The sequence below is a fragment of the Macaca mulatta genome, chromosome 4, assembly GCF_049350105.2.
Source record: "Macaca mulatta isolate MMU2019108-1 chromosome 4, T2T-MMU8v2.0, whole genome shotgun sequence".
Classification (NCBI taxonomy): Eukaryota; Metazoa; Chordata; class Mammalia; order Primates; family Cercopithecidae; genus Macaca; species Macaca mulatta.
The window spans coordinates 140651979-140671657 of record NC_133409.1 but is presented as its reverse complement, the minus strand read 5'-3'; the positions used below and the strand labels follow the sequence as shown (position 1 = coordinate 140671657).

At 51.1% G+C, this 19679-nt stretch overlaps 1 long non-coding RNA gene across 1 annotated transcript; it reads left to right on the top strand.

Annotated features, from left to right (window-relative positions):
• Positions 1-1559: 1559 nt before the first annotated feature.
• LOC106997938 (uncharacterized) lies at positions 1560-19382 on the top strand. Its single transcript, XR_001444249.3, has 3 exons — positions 1560-1724; positions 1916-2081; positions 18454-19382. It is a non-coding gene; the product is annotated as an uncharacterized LOC106997938 (long non-coding RNA).
• Positions 19383-19679: the final 297 nt, after the last annotated feature.

The following is a 19679-nucleotide window of genomic DNA, read 5'->3' as shown; positions in this document are numbered from 1 at the left end:
CCCATATTACTATGTCAGAGACTCACAAGGCAGTTCCTATTGTTAGTCTTACTTTTCCAGATGATGACACTGAGGCTCAGAGAGACTAAGAGGCCCTCGATCCTACAACTGATGTGGCAGAGCAAGAAGTTAAACCACACTGTTTGCTCTTAACCATTACGCTGTAGGGTCCCCCGGGATGGGCTTTAAGAGCTAGAGTGCGGCCGGGCGCGGTGGCTCAAGCCCGTAATCCCAGCACTTTGGGAGGCCGAGGCGGGCAGATCATGAGGTCAGGAAATCAAGACCATCCTGGCTAACACGGTGAAACCCCGTCTCTACTAAAAAATACAAAAAACTAGCCGGGCAAGGTGGCAGGCGCCTGTAGTCCCAGCTACTCGGGAGGCTGAGGCAGGAGAATGGTGTGAACCCGGGGGACGGAGCTTGCAGTGAGCCAAGATCTCGCCATTGCACTCCAGCCTGGGGCAAAGAGCAAGACTCCGTCTCAAAAAAAAAAAAAAAAAAAAAAAAAAAAAAAAAGAGCTAGACTGATGAGGTTACCCCCACCACCCTGTGATCCATCACATCCTATTTATTTATTTATTTATTTATTTATTTATTTATTTATTTATTTTTGAGACAGAGTCTCACTCTGTCATGCAGGCTGGAGTGCAGTGGCATGAGCTCGGTTCACTGCAACCTCCTCCTCCTGGGTTCAAGCAACTCTCTGCCTCAGCCTCCGGAGTGGCCCGGATTATAGGCACCCGCCACCACACTCGGCTAATTTTTGTATTTTTAGTAGAGATGGGGTTTCACCATCTTGGGCGGGCTGGTCTTGAACGCCTGACCTCGTGATCTGCCCACCTCGGCCTCCCAGAGTGTTGGGATTACAGGTGTGAGCCACTGTACCCAGCCCACACCCCTCCTTCTATCCCAGCCAAGGTGAGTCAGTCCCTCCTCTGAGGCTTTTATAAATGCCTTCCATGGCCCCTGATTTTTGGCCTTGTCTTGGAATTAATTGTTGGCATGTCTGTTTCCCTGGCAAGTTGGAGGGCAGAAATGACCTTTGCTCAGCCCTGAACCCCCAGTGCCTAGAACAGTATCTGGCATATGGTAGGTGCTCAATGACTGGTTATGGAAAGAATATAGCTGGGTAATATAGTATCCCCATATGAACAGAAAATAAAGCCCAGTAGAGGCTTAGGCCCACGGGAGGGGCAGGAAGAGAGTTTTATTAGTCTCCAAATGTCCTGAGTCTAGCACACTGCCTGGAATATACTAAGTACTCGTAAGTGCCCTTTGGAGTGAGTATGGAGAGTGCTCCAGATATGAGGCTTCCATGGGCCTGGGGGATGGACTCAGGAGGTTTGAGACTGCATTTGGATTGTGGCCAGAACTCAGGGCCCCTCCTCAAGAAGTTTGAGGCCCAGCCAGACCACCATGAGAGTCTGCAGAGGCCTGGGGTTCAGGGTACTGGGGGCCTCTTTTAGGAGTGCAGGCTGTTCCTGTGGACTCTGCCAGGGCTTGGAGCTGGGAACTGGGGGGTGGGCTGGATCAGAGTGAACAGGAGCAGGCAGGCTGGAGTTGGGACACATTCTCCAGCCTCTTCTGCTTGCAGGTGCCTGAGGACACCTTCAAACGTCCGCTCCCTAGTAAAACTTTTCCCAGCAAGAGGTAGAGGTAGGACAAAAGGCTGTGCCTTGGTCTCCAAAGTTTAGGAGAGGAGCCATGGAGATGGACAGAGAGAGGTGAGGAGAGAGAGACCCAGGAGGCCTCTGGGAAGGGAAGGGAAGGTTGCTGAGGAAGGAAGTCTGCACTTGGGGCCAGCTCTGCCTCTGGCACCAGCCCCACTGGGCCAGGGTCCCAGGGATTTATTGACTAATCCTCAAGTGATACACTTTCGGTGATTTATTCTCTCTCCCGCTTGCAATCTCACAAGATCCCATTGTCTCCGGACACTGCTGGCCAAGGGCCTCCACCTCGGGAGCTGCTGCCTCTCATCCACTTCCGGGGGGAATGGACGCTACCTACCACCAAGCACCACGACCCTCCCCTGCCCTCTCCAGGCCTAAGAGTCAAGCTGCCAGGCCACCAGGCAGTGCCAGGTACGAGGATGGCAGCACCTAGCCAACCCGCGGAGAAGGCGGTGAGCTGGGTGACCTCCTGAAGCTGCAGGAGTTTGTGCCGGCTGATGAGTTGCTCCACCGAGTCTTGGGGGGAGGCAGCTGGCGGGTGAGGGCGTGGCTACCAAGGAAGTGGGTGTCGGATACTGGGCGAGGGGACAGAGCTAGGTCACAGTGGAGGTTTTCACTGACCCGAGTGGGTGGGGGTAAAGGGAATTCGTAAAAAGTTTCTTTCTTCATTAATGGCCTTTTTTCCCTATCCGAGAGCCTGGGCGCGGGAGGGAGCAAAGACGGGCGGGGGCAGGGCAGGCCCTCCGCAAGTGACACTTAATTCCCGGTCTGGACTGGGCCGGCGCTTGAAAGCAACTAAATTAGCAAAACAGAAGTCAACTGTCGATTGCTTCATTGGAGGATTAAGTGTGATAAATGGGGGGTTTGTTCGCTCTCCGGTCCAGATGTTGTGTCTAAGTAAGGGTTTTTTCAAAAAAAAGTTTTTTTACATTCTTGGCCCAGGGCCCATATATATTTTGGATACTGCTGGGAGTATATAATATCATTGGAAAATGATGCGGTCTGCTAACCTTTTAAATAACATTTCCTCCCTCCTCTATTTTCTAATAGTTTGTTTTTCTTTCCATGTTTGCCTTTTATTGGGGGAAATTTTTTTTGGAAATTAATGAGGCTCAAGTTTGGAGACCAAAATAAAAAAGGGGTGGGGGAGTGTGAGAGGTGGATGGGGTGTGGAATGAAGCTGAGTGGGGGGAGGGCTACTCTGTGTCTTTTAAAGCGCTCCTGGTTTGATTTTCTTTTTTTTTTTTTTTTTTCTTTTAATTTTCTCTGCCGAGGTTGCCCGCGGCCCTCCGGCGGGGCTGCGTGGTGGCGCGCGCGGGCAGGGCGCCCGGGACTCTCCGCCGCGCCCGGCGCCCGCTCGCCCTGCCCGGGCCGTGGGGCTGCGCGCCGCTGGCCTCCGGGAAGAACCTGCCATTCCCCCCGCAGCCGGGCCCGACGTGAGAGGGGGTGGGGGTGGGGGCGCCTCCTTCCTGAGTGAAACCTACGGAATCCGGCAGGAATTCGGGCCTCCCAGATTTAAGAAAACAAACAAAGGAAAGATTGTCAGAGAGGGGCCGCCAAGAGCCGCCGGGCCGCCGCACTGCCCTCCGCGCTCACCCCCGGGGCGCCCGGGCCTCCCGGCGGGGGCGGAACGCGAGGCTGGGGGGCTCCCCCGGGTGGTCCCCGGTGGGCTTCCCTGCCCTGGGTCTTGACTAACCTCTGTTGAGTCATCCTCCTGTCTCTAGAGCTAAAGAGGCCCCAGGGCTCATGGGAAAGGAGGGTGCTGCCGAGGTGGCTGCCTGGGGACGGGCCCTACAGAGGTCATTCGGGGCATCCCCTGCCTCTAGGCAAATCCCCACGGAGTCCCATCCCGCACCCTCCCACAGCGTCCAAGGCGAACCCCTGTCTCCAAGCCCAGGCTTGGGAGTGAAATCTCGACTGCTCAGGTTCCTTCTCTACGCAGTCCCCCAGCCAGACTAGGAATGGATCACCGCGCGGGTGGGCTCAGTTCCCGGCTTCGCCCGGGTCTAGGAAGAATGATAAAAAGTGAGAATGTAAAGGGAGGAGATACTATAAAACAAAAGGGGTTAGACACCTATAAGGCAGCAGGGACCCGGTGGTAAACATGCGGGTCTCCTGTGCTCCCACCGCTTGCGTTCTTCCCGGTCGCGTCCATGTTCGTTTCCTTCTCGTTATCTTGGTCTCTCCTGATTCTGTTCCCGTGTCAGTCTGCCCTGCCTCTGTTTCTCCAACTCTCTGTGGTCTCTCTCCCTCTCTGCCTTCTCTGTCTCCTTAACCTGAATATGGCTCAGTGCTTCTGGCTTTCTCTTTGTCTCTGAAGCTATCCTCCTTCGTGTTTCTCTGTCTCAGAGCTGACGCTGTCTCGTGGCCTGTCTCACTGTGTCTTCTTCTCTCCTCCTCTTCCTCCTCTCCTCTCTTCTCTCTCTCCCCCTTTCGTCCCCCAACCCTCCTCCCCCAACCATTCCTCTCCATCTCTCCACCCTGCCCCCGCCTTAGGTAGCCCAGCGGGCGGGCGCCGGGCCAAGGCCGCCCTGGGCAGGGCCTTGCTGGCGCTGACAGAGCCTCGCGCCCGCGGCCCAATTAGCGCGCGGCGCGAGGGACGCTGCATCTGGAATTGCGCTGCGCTCACGGCCAAGGCCAATTGTTTAGTCTGCGCGGCGGGGCGGGCGGCCCGTGCGGTGGCCCCACATCTGGAGCCTCGGCCAGACGGCCCTGCTGGCGGCTGGCCGGGGTGCGTGTGCATTTTTAACTCTGGGATTTGCTGACAAGTTAAGAAGTCGGAAAGTCAGTGACGGCGGGAACTGGCGAGGCACTCAAGGAAGGGAGGGGCAGGCGGAGGCTCGGGCGCATCAGCCGCGGCGGAGACATGCTTGGGGGCGCGCACAGCAGCTCAGTGCTTTGCCCTCAGTCTACCCCCACCCGTAGCTGCCCAGAGCCGCAGCCACGCGTTGACTTTTCTTCCTTCCCGGTCTTTATCCTCTCCCACTTCTCCTTTCTCTTTATTTAGTCCCTGAACTATCCCGAAATCCCACACTTCCCAGCTGGCCAGAGCTCCTTGGAGGTCAGCCTCTAAGAGGGAAGCCCTGGAATCTCAGGGCTCCCACGCTCTGGAGGAAACACACAGAGGGCCAGAGAGGGCCAACAAATTGCCCGGAGGTGGCTCGGTAGTTAAGCGGCAGAGCTAGGACCAGAGGCCAACTCTCTTGACCCCTAATAGGGCTCTTGGCACAGCTCCAGGTCCCCCTTGGGGCTGATCCAATGTGAGCATTCTCACATTGTCAGAGTTCCTTCCCATCCTTTAAAAACGTGCTTTTGCACTTCCACTCATTCATTTCACAAATATCTGTAGCACACTGTGTGCCCGGCCTGGGAAACACAGAGGTAAACAAGACAGGCATGTCCTGGTGCTGCAGAGCTTACATTTTAGTGGAGAAGACAGAAATGTTAGACAGACAGAAACTACGCAGCAAACAAACTATCCAAAGTTATAAACTGTTGAGGAACAGGAACAAAATTGCTAATGTTTATTGAGTAACTATTGTGTGCCAGTCACCATTATAGATATTTTCATTGTAACCAACTGATCAAATCTTCATTATGTCCTCATGAGGTAGGCATGTGTCCCTGTTTTGCAGATGGACAATTCGAGGCTGAGAGAATTACATGATTTATCCAAAGTCACACACGTGCACAGGTGGTGGAGCTAAGGTGCAGATTCAGGTTTGACTTCAAAACCAGGGCTCTCGCTCCAACAGTGGGCTGCAAGGGCTTGAAGGACAATGGTACAGTTGTCCAGAATTGGGTAATTGACATCCAGGTGGTATACAATTTATTCTCAGCAGCAAAACAAGTATTTACCAGGCCACTGCTGTAAAGATCATTACTAGCATTTGTGTACTGCTTTCTTATTTATAAGCCATTTTCACTTGCATCATCTTCTTTAATCTTCACCACAACTTAGAGAGGTAAGTATGATTATCATTTCCATCTCTGCCTCTGGAAACTAAGACCTGCCACGTTGCCCAAGCTTCACTTGAGTTTTAAGAGCACTCCCTGCCCCAGCACTCTTTCTCAGTAACAGAGAGCTCCATTTCTTTCCACATTTGGCCTAGCTTTTCCTTGTTCTGTTTTCCGTGAACATAGAGCTCAGTGCTCACCCTCATCCCCAGAAAATAGTGACTATATCATGCCTTTGAGATGTTTCCCCCAGGAGCAAGTAGAGACTTTGTAATGTGCCATGGACTTTCAGCACAGCGTCCTGATGAACCAGCCTGCTTTTCTCGTTGTGCAGCCAGGCAGACCTACAAAGCCACACAGGGTTAGAAACCTTGGGTTCTATCCAGCCTCTACTGTGTGACCCAGCAGGTCGCTTACCCTCTCTGGACTTCAGTGTCCTCCCCTTTGAGATGGGAGATTTGGGATAGAGCAAATTTACTTTTCTTGGATCGCAAACTCCTTTGAGAATTTGCTGGAAGCTTCAGGTCACCAACTTAGAGTGGCTTATGTGTACACGTTTACTCAAGCACTCCATTTTTACATATATACACACACACACACACCACACACACACACACACACACACACACACACACACACACACACATATATATATTTTTTTTTTTTGAGATGGAGTCTTGCTCTGTCTCCCAGACTGGAGTGCAATGGCGCCATCTTGGCTCACTGCAACCTCCGCCTCCCGAGTTCAAGCGATTCTCGTGCCTTAGCCTCCCGAGTAGGTGGGATTACAGGTGCCCACCATCATACCAGGCTAATTTTTGTATTTTTAGTAGAAACAGGGTTTCACCATGTTGGCCAGGCTGGTCTCAAACTCCTGACTTCAGGTGATTGGCCCACCTCGGCCTCCCAAAATGCTGGGATTACAGGTGTGAGCCACCATGACTAGCCATTTCTTACTTATATTTTTAAGGGACTTAAGGAGTCTTAAGGGTTATCCGTGGGCTCCCTAGGGATTCCAAGACCCCCCACCCCCACCCCTCCCACCGCCAAGTTTGGAATTACTGTACAAAATGGTTTTTACACTCATCAGATATCCGTAAAACCCACTACTGACCTCGGTAAAAGGAACCACAGGCCATCCCTGGTAGGCAGAGAAATGTGGGATCCTTTTCACTGAGGAGTCAGCAGATCTTACCCCCATGGCCTTTTCTTTTTCCATGTTTTACCTTTGGGGTTGTCTTGGAATAGGAGGAGGCAGAAGTCATCCCGCTAGTGCCAGGGGAACACACCTTTGTGCTTTGACCACAGAGTGAATAACATAACTAGGTACTTCTTGGTTGGATCATGCCTAGATAGGGGAACCTTTCCCTCCCCTACACACATCATCATCATCATCATCATCACAGCCACTTCTTACCTGTTCTGAGCATTCCCCAAATGTCATTCCAGCTTGTTCCAGCCCGGCTATGGCATAAGCAGAGAAGGTAGAAAGGTCTCAATTTTATAGAATATGTGGTCCAGAGTTGTCCTATGTCTTGCTTAGCATCACACAATGAATTAAAAACTGAACAATAGGGAGAGTCCAGGTTTTCCTAGCTCTAATGTCAAGCCTCCTTTTGGTCCACAAATACTTACAGTGTGCCTACTGTGTGCAAAATGCCATGCTGGAGGCTGTCAGGGCTTGAAAAGTGATGATTCGGCAGAGGATGCTGTTCGTGCCTCACCCCATGTCCTCTAGCCCACTTCTCCACTCATCTGCCACTGTGATGGGAAGGTGTCAGCAAGCCCAGGAATTGTCCACCCTAAGCAGCCTTTCTGCTTCTCACCTGCAGGGTTTCTCCAGTGCAGGGGCCAAGGGAGCTTTACTCAGCCTGCAGGACAGCTGGGATTTAACACTGCAGGGGCAACCCTCAAGTTATTAATAAGATATAAGAATGAGTGGATGAGCAACCTGGCTGCCTTGGGACTCCGTGGGACAATTCCATGGTGTGTTCTCATGATTCCTCAGTGAGCCCCCATTGCCCCCAATGAAAGTCAATCATTAACCACTCTTCACTGGCTTTTCTCCTATGCCATCCCTATATCACTTCCCCGTTCCCTCCCTCCAGCCTCCAGTGATCACCTCCTCAGTAAACTACCTGCACACAAGTCTCAGGGTCTGATTTCAGGGGAAACCAAAGTAGGACATGCAGAGACACACGTGCAGACACACACACACACACACACACACACACATCTCTGTGAAAAGACGAGGCACAGAGAAGAATCATTCCCAGTCATGACTGGGTGGCATCAATAATAAAGGCTGACATGTCCAAAGCTCTAACACTATGCTCCTCACTTTGCTAAGCACATTCTACACTTGCTTCATTTATTTATTTTTGTTTATTTTTTATTTGGCAGGTGAGAAGTAGGCATCATAATTATACCTATTACAGAGAGTAAGAAACTGAGGCTGAGAGATTAACCTGCCAAGGTCCCTTAGCTAAAAAGCCTGGCTGTGTACCTAGACCTATCCACCTCCCAAGTAGGTGTCTTGTAAAGACTGCCTAGGCTGTCTGTGGCTGATGCTACAGGAATAGAGCCCAGAGAGGACTAGGGATGGGGAGACTTCCTAGAGGAGGTGGGGTTTGGCTTGGCCTTGAAGGACAAGATAGGCTTCCACTTCTACCCATCCAGGGCAGGCCGTATGGAAAACAGGGAAAGTTCTAGGCAAAAATGAAGAACTTTGAAAATAACAGTGAGGAATTGGGTCCAGCTAGCCAGGAATGTGTCTTGGAGCAGGTTGAGGCCAGGCTGTGGAGACCAGAATGTCAGCCAGCAAGGTGGCCCCTTCCCCACTCCAGCCCGAAGGCCTGTGTTAGAGAGGGCTCACCAGGAACAGAAATGGTGGAGGCTGGGGACTAGACAGCAGTCCTGCTCAGGCATGGAGGGCAGAGAGCTCACACCTGGTCTGCACCCCATTTCCTGGCCAGGCACCCCTGGTCTCAATCATCCCCCATTTCCAAGTAGTAAATAGATGTATAAAGCAACCGTTTCCATTTAAAGCTCTGCAGACCGTAGGGAGGAGGGCCTGCAGGCCATCTGGGCCCTTGTTTGGCAATGTTTGTGCTCACAACAAACCTGATAGACAGAGATTTATCGCCGTTTTCATTAGCTGGGGTTGGTTTGGTTTGCTGCTTTTCCACCCCCTCCCCCCTACACACACACTCCTGAGTTACAGATTTATGGTGGGTGGGAGGACCAGGGACTCAGAAAGAGGGGAGGAAGAAGGCCGAGCAAGGTATGGACTTGAAGCAAAGGGGATGGGGTGGGGATTCGGAGGATGAAGAGGTGGGGGTGGTGAGGAGTGCACCAGCTCTAGAGAAAAGACTGAGCGTGTGTGTGTGTGTGTATGTGCACACACTAGCATGCATGTTAGAAGGTGGCTGAAAGACACCTGCAGCCACATCCCCTCAACACACACATACACATACATCTCATAATCACCGTAACTGTTGAGCGTAGAAGCTGCTGAAATTCTAAGCTATCAGCACTAGCACTGGGCCCAAGGCCAGGAGGGATGCAGACCTTTGGCAAGCTCAGGGTCCACTCTGGTCTGACCGTATTTAACAAATGCCTATGTAGCATTCCTTCTGTCCTGAGACAGATCTTCACTAATTTATCTATCTAGTGAAATTAGTTATCTTCACTAATTTCACCCTTAAAGCAACCCTCCAAAGTGGACACTGTATCATTTCCCTAATGCTGGTTCTTTCCCTCCCCTCACAGCAGGGTATACACACCACCCATCTCTGTAGGAAGGAGCCTGGACTTGAGTTCCCAGTTGTAAATATCATTTTGCCCCTTGGTGCTCCTGTGAAGTTCCTGTGGGCATCCCCTGAGGACCCCTTCTTGGGTTCTTTGCGCTTCCTCTCCTCCAGCACTTCCCACCCCCAGCCAGGCTGGCTCCTTCCCTGTCTGCATCTTTTCTCACACAGTGTCTCCTGCCCAGTGTGCCCTCCCTACACCTTCACTCATCAAAGTCCTTCTAGCCTTGCAGCCCACGTGGACTGCCTCTGTGAGGCCATTCCTGAGCTGTTCCCTGAGGTTCATGCCTTCACTGAAAGACACTGAGAGCCGCCCTTGGGGATCATCCTGAAAGAAGAGGAAGAAACCAGAGAAGGTTGGCTCCCGCCTCTCACAAGCAGAGTGGCTCTACTTTTTATAGCAGAGTTCTGTGTCAGATTTCATTAGAGCTAATTTTAAGAGGAAAAACAAGGTTTAACCCAGTGATCAATTCTAACTGTCTCATTTCACAGGTGATAAACCAAGATCAGAGAGGGTGAGTGACTTGTCCAAGTCACACAGAGTTCTCGTCAGGGCCACAGGGCCAGGCTCTCCGACACTCTTTCCATGGGATAGTTTCCCCAGAGTGTGTGCCCATCCTGCTAGGAAACTGGAAGCTCTAGAGAGCAAGGACCAGAACGCGGCATCTCTGTCTCCACTCAACAAGCATGTGATGCCTGAGTGTTATTTCACAGGCATTTGATCCCCAAGGCTGGCAGCTTTCAGAGGGTCCATGTTATCAGCTTGCTTCCACAGCCCCCAGGTAGGGACAGGCTGTAGGGCTGAGACAGGGCTAGAGTGCGGAAGGGGGAGTTCCTTGTCCCTATAGAATCCCCTCCGTCTGGAACACTCACTGCCAAACAGAGCTCTCTGCCTCAGGATTTTCAACACACAAAGCACCTGTCTTTCCAGACCCACCCATAGTCATGTCCCTTGAAAAGAAAGGGTTGATGGTTGGTTGGTTGGTTGGTTGGTTGGTTGCCTGGAAGGCCCTTAGCTATAATCTGAAGGAAACCAAAAGAACTTCCTCTCCCCAACAAACCAGAACGTCAACCCACCGTCAGCCTGCCTCAGTGTCTACCGTCCCATCAAAGTGCCTCCTGTGGGACATGGCCTTGGCTCCAGAAAGTCCCACCTCTTTCCTAAGCAGGAGTGTCCCACTAGTTCTGACTAAGTCAGGACTCATCGAAGTCAAGAGTGGACTCTGGAGCCACACAGTCTTGGATTCTAGTCCAAGATCTGTGGCTGAGAAATACTGAAATACTTAACCTCTCTCTGCTCTGGTCTCCTCTGGGAAATAGGGATAAGAATATCTGGAACAGTGCTCAGAGGATTATTAAAAGAAGTGAACAATTTGTCTCAACTTCCCTGATGGAAAAAAAAAAAAAGGATTGAATGAGATAACCTGTTGGGGCACTCAGCACAGCACTGGGCCCACTGATATCTTCCTGTGAATGAGGTCCTCCGGGATTAGCAAGTGGGTTGCGTGGCAAAGTCCCCAGGGAACGAGAGGATGGAGCTGGTGGAGCTTAAAGACACAGAGGACAGAGGGAGTTACCCCAGGCCACAGATAGCCCTGGTGGAGGAGGGGGAATAGCTTGATCACTGAGCCCCCATCTGCTATGGGGGATCTTGAAAGTGGGAGGAGAAAAGTCTGGCACCAAAACCAATGTCTCCTTTTCTGATTTGCCAGGAGCTGCCCCTTAGCTGGGCTTAAAAGTTCCTTCCAAGGGGTCATTTCACATAACAAACTTTCATAGAACTCACTACATGCCAAGCACTACATCTTCCCCCAGTAAACTAGGCGGTTGAGGTCATTAGGGATTATTATTGTTATCCTGTCTTACAAGAAGGCGGCCGATGCACCAGGAGCTAGTAACCTGCTGGGGCCACACAGTCCTAAAGAGCAGAACCGGGCTTTGAACCCAGGCGGTCTGCCTGCTCTTAAACCCCTGGACACTGGGTCAGCTTCCTCGCCAGCCGTTGGCCACACCTCCAAAGCCCTCTGCAGTCAGTTGCCTGATCAACCTTTTCCCTCCTGGGGTCTCATCAAGTCTACATTTCTCACTGTCAGGCTGGGATCTGATTCTCTTTCCAGTTTGATGGAAATTACCAAGGTCCAGGGGCCCAAGGTTGGGGAGATGGGGGAGGGTGAACAAGACAAAGAAGACATAATCCGGGCCCTCGGGAGTTTTCCACTCACCCCTCTTAGACCAAGCGAAAGTACAAATGGAGGCCCACATTCCATATGTCTAAATATTTAAAAGTTAAAAATCAAGTTAACAAACTATTTAATAAAATATGTTCTATTCTCCTAGGCTGACACATACACCTTCTAAAGACCTGGAAGGCCAGATTTGAATTTAGAGTTCTCAGGCTTATTGGAGTTCTGCACAGGGACACCGCACAGGGAGAAACTCCCTCTGCTCTCCCCGAGCCCTGCCCTTAGCCTGCCTCTTCTCTTCCCATCCCACCTTCACCTTAAACTAGGGCTTCAAGAGCACGTGTGTGGATACTCCAATCTGCACACGAAACTGCTGACCACATGCCCCACACTCAACTCACAGCCAAGACACAGGCTACCCTCTGGAGGTTGGACCTGGGGAGGTGACCTGCAGAGGGCCTGGATGCAGGGTACAGGTCCTTAGGGCGGGGATTTCTAGGGCGCTGGGCATCTGGAGCATGGTTCAGGAGTCGGGGTGGCTCCCTCCTTCTGGACAGACTCCTACACTGTGAGGAGGGCCAAAGGAAGGCTCTAAGTATAGGGCCCCTTGTCTAAAGGCACTGGAGCTGAAGGTGGGTCACTCTTTATTCCTTCTGCTTTCTAATCCCTTTGTCTGATCAGCCAACTCTGAACATCTTGGCAACTTTCCTTTCTAAACAGTTCTCCAAGCCCCATCACAGCCCTTCTAGTCCAGGCCACTCTCATCTATCACCATGTTACCACAACAGCTTCCTAACTGGTCCTCTAGGCCCCAGTCCTTCGCCCACCCCTCCACAGCCAGTGATCTTTTCTGAACACAAACTGGATCACGATGCAGCCACGCTTAACACTCTTCTGTGGCTCCCTGCTGCATACAGAAGACCCAAATTCAACTTGGCCATTGACCTTGGTGTCCAGCCCCTCTCAAGCCCTCCAGCCTCAGCCTGCCCTACTCCCTGCCTCTAAATGATGCTCTGGCCTATCTACGCTGCCCCCAGGTCCCTGAAAGACATGAAGTACACACTGCAGTGTGTGCTGCTCCTCTGCCCCACTTTCTCACCTCCTGTCTCTACGAATTCCTTCTTCTTGAAGATTTGGCTTCATGGTCAAAACTGCAGCAATCCTTTGTTGTCAACAACCCACTCCTGCCTCCAGGTCTGGCAGGGAGTCCCCGGCTTGTGCTCTCATACTAGTATCTACACTCTATTATAACTATCACTAATTTAACCACTTCCCAATACCCCGACCATTGCCATCTCTTGCCTGGACTATTGCAGTGGCTCCCAAATTATTCTCCCTGCTTCCACTCTTGCCCCTTCCTCCAGGCTGTCCTCCACCAGCAGCCAAAGTGAGCCTTTTAAGACATGTGTTTGGCCGAGCGTGGTGGCTCACGCCTGTAATCCCAACACTTTAGGAGGCCGAGGCAGGTGGATCACCTGAGGTCGGGAGTTCAAGACCAGCCTAACCAACATGGAGAAACCCCATCTCTACTAAAAATACAAAGTTAGCCAGGGTGGTGGTGCATGCCTGTAATCGCAGCTACTCGGGAGGCTGAGGCAGGAGAATCGCTTGAACCCGGGAGGCAGAGGTTGCGGTGAGCCAAGATCGCACCATTGCACTCCAGCCGGGGCAACAAGAGCGAAACTCCATCTCAAGAAAAAAACACATGTGTTTGGGCTGGGCACGGTGGCTCACACTTGTAATCCCAGCACTTTGGGAGGCCGAGGCAGGCGGATCACCTGAGGTTAGGAGTTCGAGACGAGCCTGACCAACATGGTGAAAACCCATCTCTGCTAAAGATATAAAATTAGCCAGGCATGGTGGCACGTGCCTGTAATCCCAGCTACTAGGGAGGCTGAGGCAGGAGAATCACCTGAACCCGGGAGGCAGAAGTTGTAGTGAGCCAAGATCACGCCACTGCACTCCAGCCTGGGCAACAAAAGCAAAACTCTGTCTCAAAAAAAAAAAAAAAAAAAAAAAAAAGACATGTGTTTACTGACATCACCCCCTGCTCAATATCCCTAGTGGCTCTCATCTCACTATAGGATCCAAAGGCCTGCCGGGACTATAGCATCCTTCATGATTTGCCCCCTGCTCCCTCTACTCTTCTCCCTTCCTCCTTCCCTCCCTCACTCTTCTCCAATCACACTGGTCTCTTTCCTTGCTCCTTGTTAAACTCAAACGCATTCCTGCCTTAGGACCATTGCACAAGCAGTTCCTTCCCTTTATTCAGGTTTCTGCTCAAATATCCTCACCTCCAAGGTCCTCCTCTTCCCCCCTACTTTGTTTTCCTTCACACATTAATCTCCCCATGGCAGATTGTATATCTCTTTGCTTACGTGTTTCTGTCTGTTTCTCCTCAACCATCTAAGCTCCACAAGAGTGGGGACTTTATCTGTTTTGTCCACCTCAGTGTCCTCAGGTCTGACACATAGAGGTGCTCAAGAAGAATTTGGCAAAGGAATCTTCTGTTTATGTTTTCATGCCCCAGCTAGAATGTGTCCCCCTGAGAGCAGGGCCTGTGGCTCATTCATCTCAGTGTCCCCTCTGCTTGGCCTGTTGCTGGGCACATAAACATATGACTTCATTCAGATGGTGAAAGAATGGAGGCCAAGAGCATGACCTGTGAAAAGGCACCACAGTGGGCTTGAGCTGAGGGCACACAGGGTAAATGGACCTGGAAAGGTGAGGTGGGAGCAAACTACAGAGGGGCTGGAAGGCTGGGGGAACTTCTCTGTAGCTTAACATTGCAATGGCTCCTATCTAACATGGAGCCATTGCAAGATCTTAAGCCAGAGAGAAGAATTTTATGCAGCAACTATATTTAAAGCTGGGCATGGTGGCTCATGCCTATAATCCCAGCACTTTGGGAAGCCAACACAGGAGAATCACTTGAGGCTAGGAGTTTGAGACCAGTCTGGGCAATATAGTAAGACCCCCATCTCTATGAAAAATTTAAAAATTAGCTGGATGTGATGGCACACTCCTGTAGTCCCAGCTACTGGGGAGGCTCAGGCAGGAGGATCAGTTGAAATCTGGGAGGTCAAGGTTACAGTGTGCCATAATCATGCCACTGCTCTCCAGCCTGGATGACAGAGCGAGACCCTGTCTCAAACAAAATAAATAAATGTATATGTATGTGTGTGTGTGTGTGTGTGTGTGTGTGTGTGTGTGTGTGTATTTAAAAGAACTTGGGAGAAGAGTAATCAGGAAAGCATGGAGAAATGGAACTGACTTAGAGATTGCAAAATCCCCCATCTCAGAATATCCCAGAAGCAAACCATCATCTTGAGTTGGACACACCAAGGCTTGTCTCCTGATACTTCTGGGCCTCTTTACACTGGCTCAGTCCACTTTCTGACACTGAAAATTGGTTCTGGACATAAGTGCTCCAATCACCCCTAGGAATGCTGAAATTTGCATAAGAAGGTATCTTAGAGAAAGGTTAGATGTGAGCGGTTCCCTGGGGGCAAGGGCTGGGAAAGGGGCAGGAAGAGTATGGTGGCTCTGCCCCCCGGGGACAATTGAAGGCCCCTATTTGGCACCATCACTCACATGGGGCTTGGTTGTCCAGAAAGGCCTGGGAAACAGGGCGACAGAGTGTCTCGGGTCTCCCCTCCCCGCTGCCCACCCCCCAGGCTTTACTCTGGGTCAGTTGGAGCCTCAAGTGGCTTTTAAGCAATTAGACCGAGCACTGGGTACTTTCTAATCTAATTGTTTCAAAAGCCCTTGAAGGGTTTGAGTCTGAGCTCTTAAAATGCCAGAGAAGGGGGAAATCAGTGATGGTGGGAAGTATGCGGGGCCCAGCTCTCTTCCCCCACCCGTTTCTGCTCTCCATCTTCTTGAGGATGGAGCGAGTGGACAGCTTAGAGCAGAAGGATTCCTCCTCCCCAGGCTCTGAAGGTTCTGTACCCACTTCCCTGCCCTACCTCAGGTATCCAAGTAACTGTTTAATCAAAGTCAATGCCCTCCCCACCAAATTGATGAGAACTAGGGCCGTCCAGTAGGGTGACCCTGACCCCAGTGGGCAAAGCATCTCACCATCACCCAAGAAAACATGTCAGCAGCCTCACTGTGATCACATACCTACTCATGGGCTGGAGGCTTGGGATTTTTTGAAAAGCTCCTGACCTTGAGGAGACCAACAGCCTGACAACGGAGAAAGAGCTGCTTCAAATGAGCAGAAATGAGAGATTGAACTTAAGATGCAAAAGCAGTAAGCTCCGGGAACACCAAACTGGGTGGGAGTAGGGCCAGAACTGGAGGAGAGAATTGAGGAACACTCCATGGTGGAGGTGACATTTGAGCTGAGCCTGAAGAGTCTGTAGAATTGTGCAGGTCAAGTTAGAAAGAAGGATACATTATGAGTCCAGGGAATGAACATGAACCAGAAGCGATCGTGGGAGGGTGGAGGGCCCTAAGGACTCTCATCCATCCCATCATGCTCTGACTCAGTTTCTTTGTCTATAAAATGGATCACTAGACTGGCTTAGCAGATTCTATTCGTGTTCTCCTGAGCTTTCGAGGTCCACAGGAAAGCTTTGGACCACTTATGGGCCAAGTGGGAGAGCAGAGGAGGCAGGGTCTAGACCTTTGCCTTCAACTGGAGCTATAACTCTTAGCTGTTTTATATTTTGGATTTCGGTATACTTTTGAGTCATTCTGTCCTCTGCAAACTACTGGGTAGATGATTCCCTGGATATCTTCCAGCTCTGAGCTCAGGGTCTTCCTCATTATCAACCACTTCCCTGCCAAGAAGAACAGAGAGAGAAATCTACGCAGAGCCCTGAGGGCCAGCGGAGTGGAAATTCTACCCCAAGTTCTGATGTCCTGGATGGGCTTCTGCTCAGCTGCCCGGGGAGCTCAACCCATGACCAGACTGAGAGGGACTGATGGATTTGATGCCTGGAGATCTATCATTAAAGCACCTCCCTTTTCATTTAGGCAAAGTCTCCCAATCTTTTTTCATGAGGAGAAATTACCTTTCCTTCCATTGAAGGTGCAAAAAGGACAGCTTGGGTTGCTGCCAATATACCTACATGCTGTCAGAGGTGTGGGTGTCATTACCCACAAAGCTCAGAGTTTGGACAGCAGCCCACCAAACAGCTTAGAGGTGTCCCAGCTAAGGCTTCAAGATAGGATGGAGGGTCTCTAGGAATGCCAAAGGAAATTGTTCAGCAAATCAAAGAATGAATGAACAAATAAAGAGGCCACTGCCAAAATGCTCTTGAAAGGATCACTTTGGAAACTGTTATCAGTCATGTTTACCTTGGTGTGAATTAAGTATCTTAGGGCAAGAGTTGCTAGGAGGAAGGAAAGGTTTTGGAAACTGGATGTCACTATATAAGGAAAGAATAATACAAAAAGAAAGATGATGGGTGCAAGACAATCACCCACATAACTTCATCCTAGTCTCAACTACCCGCAGCTCCCCACCTTCCCTCAACCCATCCCCAGCCTCCTCCTCATACCCTCCCTCTCCCTTCTTTCCTCCCTGGAAATGCTCCCCAGCTCAGGGCCCAAGTGCTGAAAGGTGCTTTAAAGTGAGTGAAAAAGTATTTGGCCTGGAGCAGGGGGACCGGAAGGGGGTGTCAGTCTGTGCCATCTCGAGGGGTGTGGCCTGCTGCATGTAAACATGGAGGAAGGGAGTGGTTTCCGGCCTGAGCTATGGGCCCAGGGAAGGACTGGAAATTCCTACCCGGCCTTCTGCTGTCTCCCCACCTGCCACTGCAGTAACTTCGCTTCACAAACAAAACAGAGACGGAAGTCAGTGGAGTCTTTGCAATGACATCTGCCCCTGCTCAGGTCCTCCGTCCTTGGGAGGTCCCACCACAGGCCTTGGCTCCAACTTTCAGCACCCAAGACCCCAGGATGGCCCACACTCTCAGGGGCCCCTGCCCTGGCCCACTTTCCTGATCATGTTCTCTTAGGAGTGGCTTCTAGCTATAAAAGCCCAGGTAGGCTTAAAACAAGCAAACAACAACAACAACAACAAAACCCACTTTCCATGGTTCTCCCACAGTTACAGTTTGAGAAGTCAGATGTGTAACTTAGAGCAGGTCACTTAACCTTTCTGGATTTCAGTGTCTTCCTCAATGGACAAAACAGGTGGGAAGACAGTTTGAAACATATAAGGCGCTCTGTAAGGGTCAGGGATAAATACTAGGCCATTTAATTGTGGATTCAAATCCTGCCTCCACCTTCCACCAGCTGGGTGATCTTGGGCAGGTTATTGAGTTCTTGGTGCCTCAGTTTTCTCATCAGAGGTGCTCCTGTGACCTATCTTGAAGCTTTGGGAGGTGGATTAAATGAGATAATGGATGCAAATCATCCAGCCCAGGCCCCACAGTTGGTAGAGGTTAGTTGTCTATTGCTATATTTTGTTGAAGATGCACCATTATTTTATGTGTAAGATGCACCATTATTTTATGATCCACTAAGAAAGAAATACTGCTGTCAATGAATTGTGAGACACCTTGAAATGGATGAGATACTGTATTATTGGGAGAACAAGTGGGGAGTGGGTGGGAAATGGGAATGTCAATCTCTACAGCAATAGTTTCCCACTTAGGATGCATCCGGGAATCCAATGCCCAGCCTGCATCCCAGTTAAACCAAAACCTCTGGAGTATGGCCAGTAATCTTTCTGTGACTTGGTTTCCCCATATGCAAAACCGAGATAGTTAACTTCTGGGGCCGTTATATGAGTTGATTCATGTAAGTGATTTACAACAGTACCAGGCCCACAGAAATGCTGAAGTAAATGTTAACAACTATTCCTCTCTCCACCCCCAGGTCCTGGCACAGGCTAGGTGCCTTCTGAGTGTTGGTTGATGCAGGAATAGACATGATCATGTGACTGCTGCCCTCCCTCCACCCCCCATCCAGCAGGGAGAGGCCCACTCTGGCCTCTGGAAGCTGGAGAAGAGGCTCACCTGCCCAAGGGCCTTCTGTCCAAAGTTCAAGGGAGCCCCACCCCTCCCGGATGCTCAGCTCACCCCACCCCCCACAGGCAGGGCTACAGTGTGGTGGGCACTGCCACACCCGGACCTGCCACAGCCTCTTGGAGTCAGTGACAAGAACCAAATGTCCCCCAGCCTCCACCCCTCCCCTTTCCTGCTTTTATTATTTTCTTTTCCATAAAGATTAGTCTGTGTTGCTCCTCTATCAAGGCCTGGAGGATAAACATGTGGTCCGGAGGCAGAGAAACCCCAGGCCTGAAGGCCCCACTGCCCCCACCCCAGCAGCATAAACCCGGGGCTTTTAAGCAAGGAATGGTTTTCAGTAAATCTCTCCTATCAGCAGAAACCTTTGAAAGAGTTTGTTTAAAGGCCAGGGAGATAAACAGCAAGGAGAAGTGTTTGTTTAAGATGTATGTTCTGTGTGGCCACTCTGGGGCCCGGATTTACATCTCTGGGGAGAGGAGCCACTCGGAGGCCAGGGTGGGGGCCTTCCAGGGGCACCTTGGGCTCCCGGTGTGGACTTCAGCCCAGGCAGGGACCCATGTGCTCAGGGGTGGGAGGTGAGCTGGACTGCACTTGCAGGCCACTCCAGGCTTGGGGCAAGAAAGCAGGGACTGAAAGGAGCTGCAGGAAGGGAAGAAGCTCTGTAAAGGAGGGGAGGGTGCCCGGAAGGACCTGCTGGTTGGAATGCAGGCAGAAATCCCCTAGGAAGCCACCACACACACACACACACACACACACACACACACACACACACACACAGAGCGTTCAGAACAGGCTCAGGCTCAAGGCCCATCCCAAACAGCCTCATACTCAGCAGCCCAATACACAGCTGGGTATGGCCAGCTCTGTGACCTTGGACAAGCCACCTAACCCAGAACTACAGCCCTAGTTCCTCTCTGCTATGAAAACAACATACCTGCCTCAAAGGGTTTTGAGTTTTCCTCCTGTCGTTTGACAAATATGGCTTGTGCACTTACTGTATGTCAGGCACTGTTCTGGGTGCTTGGGATGCAACAGTATACAAAATACAGCCTCTGTCCTTTTGGAACTTAAAGA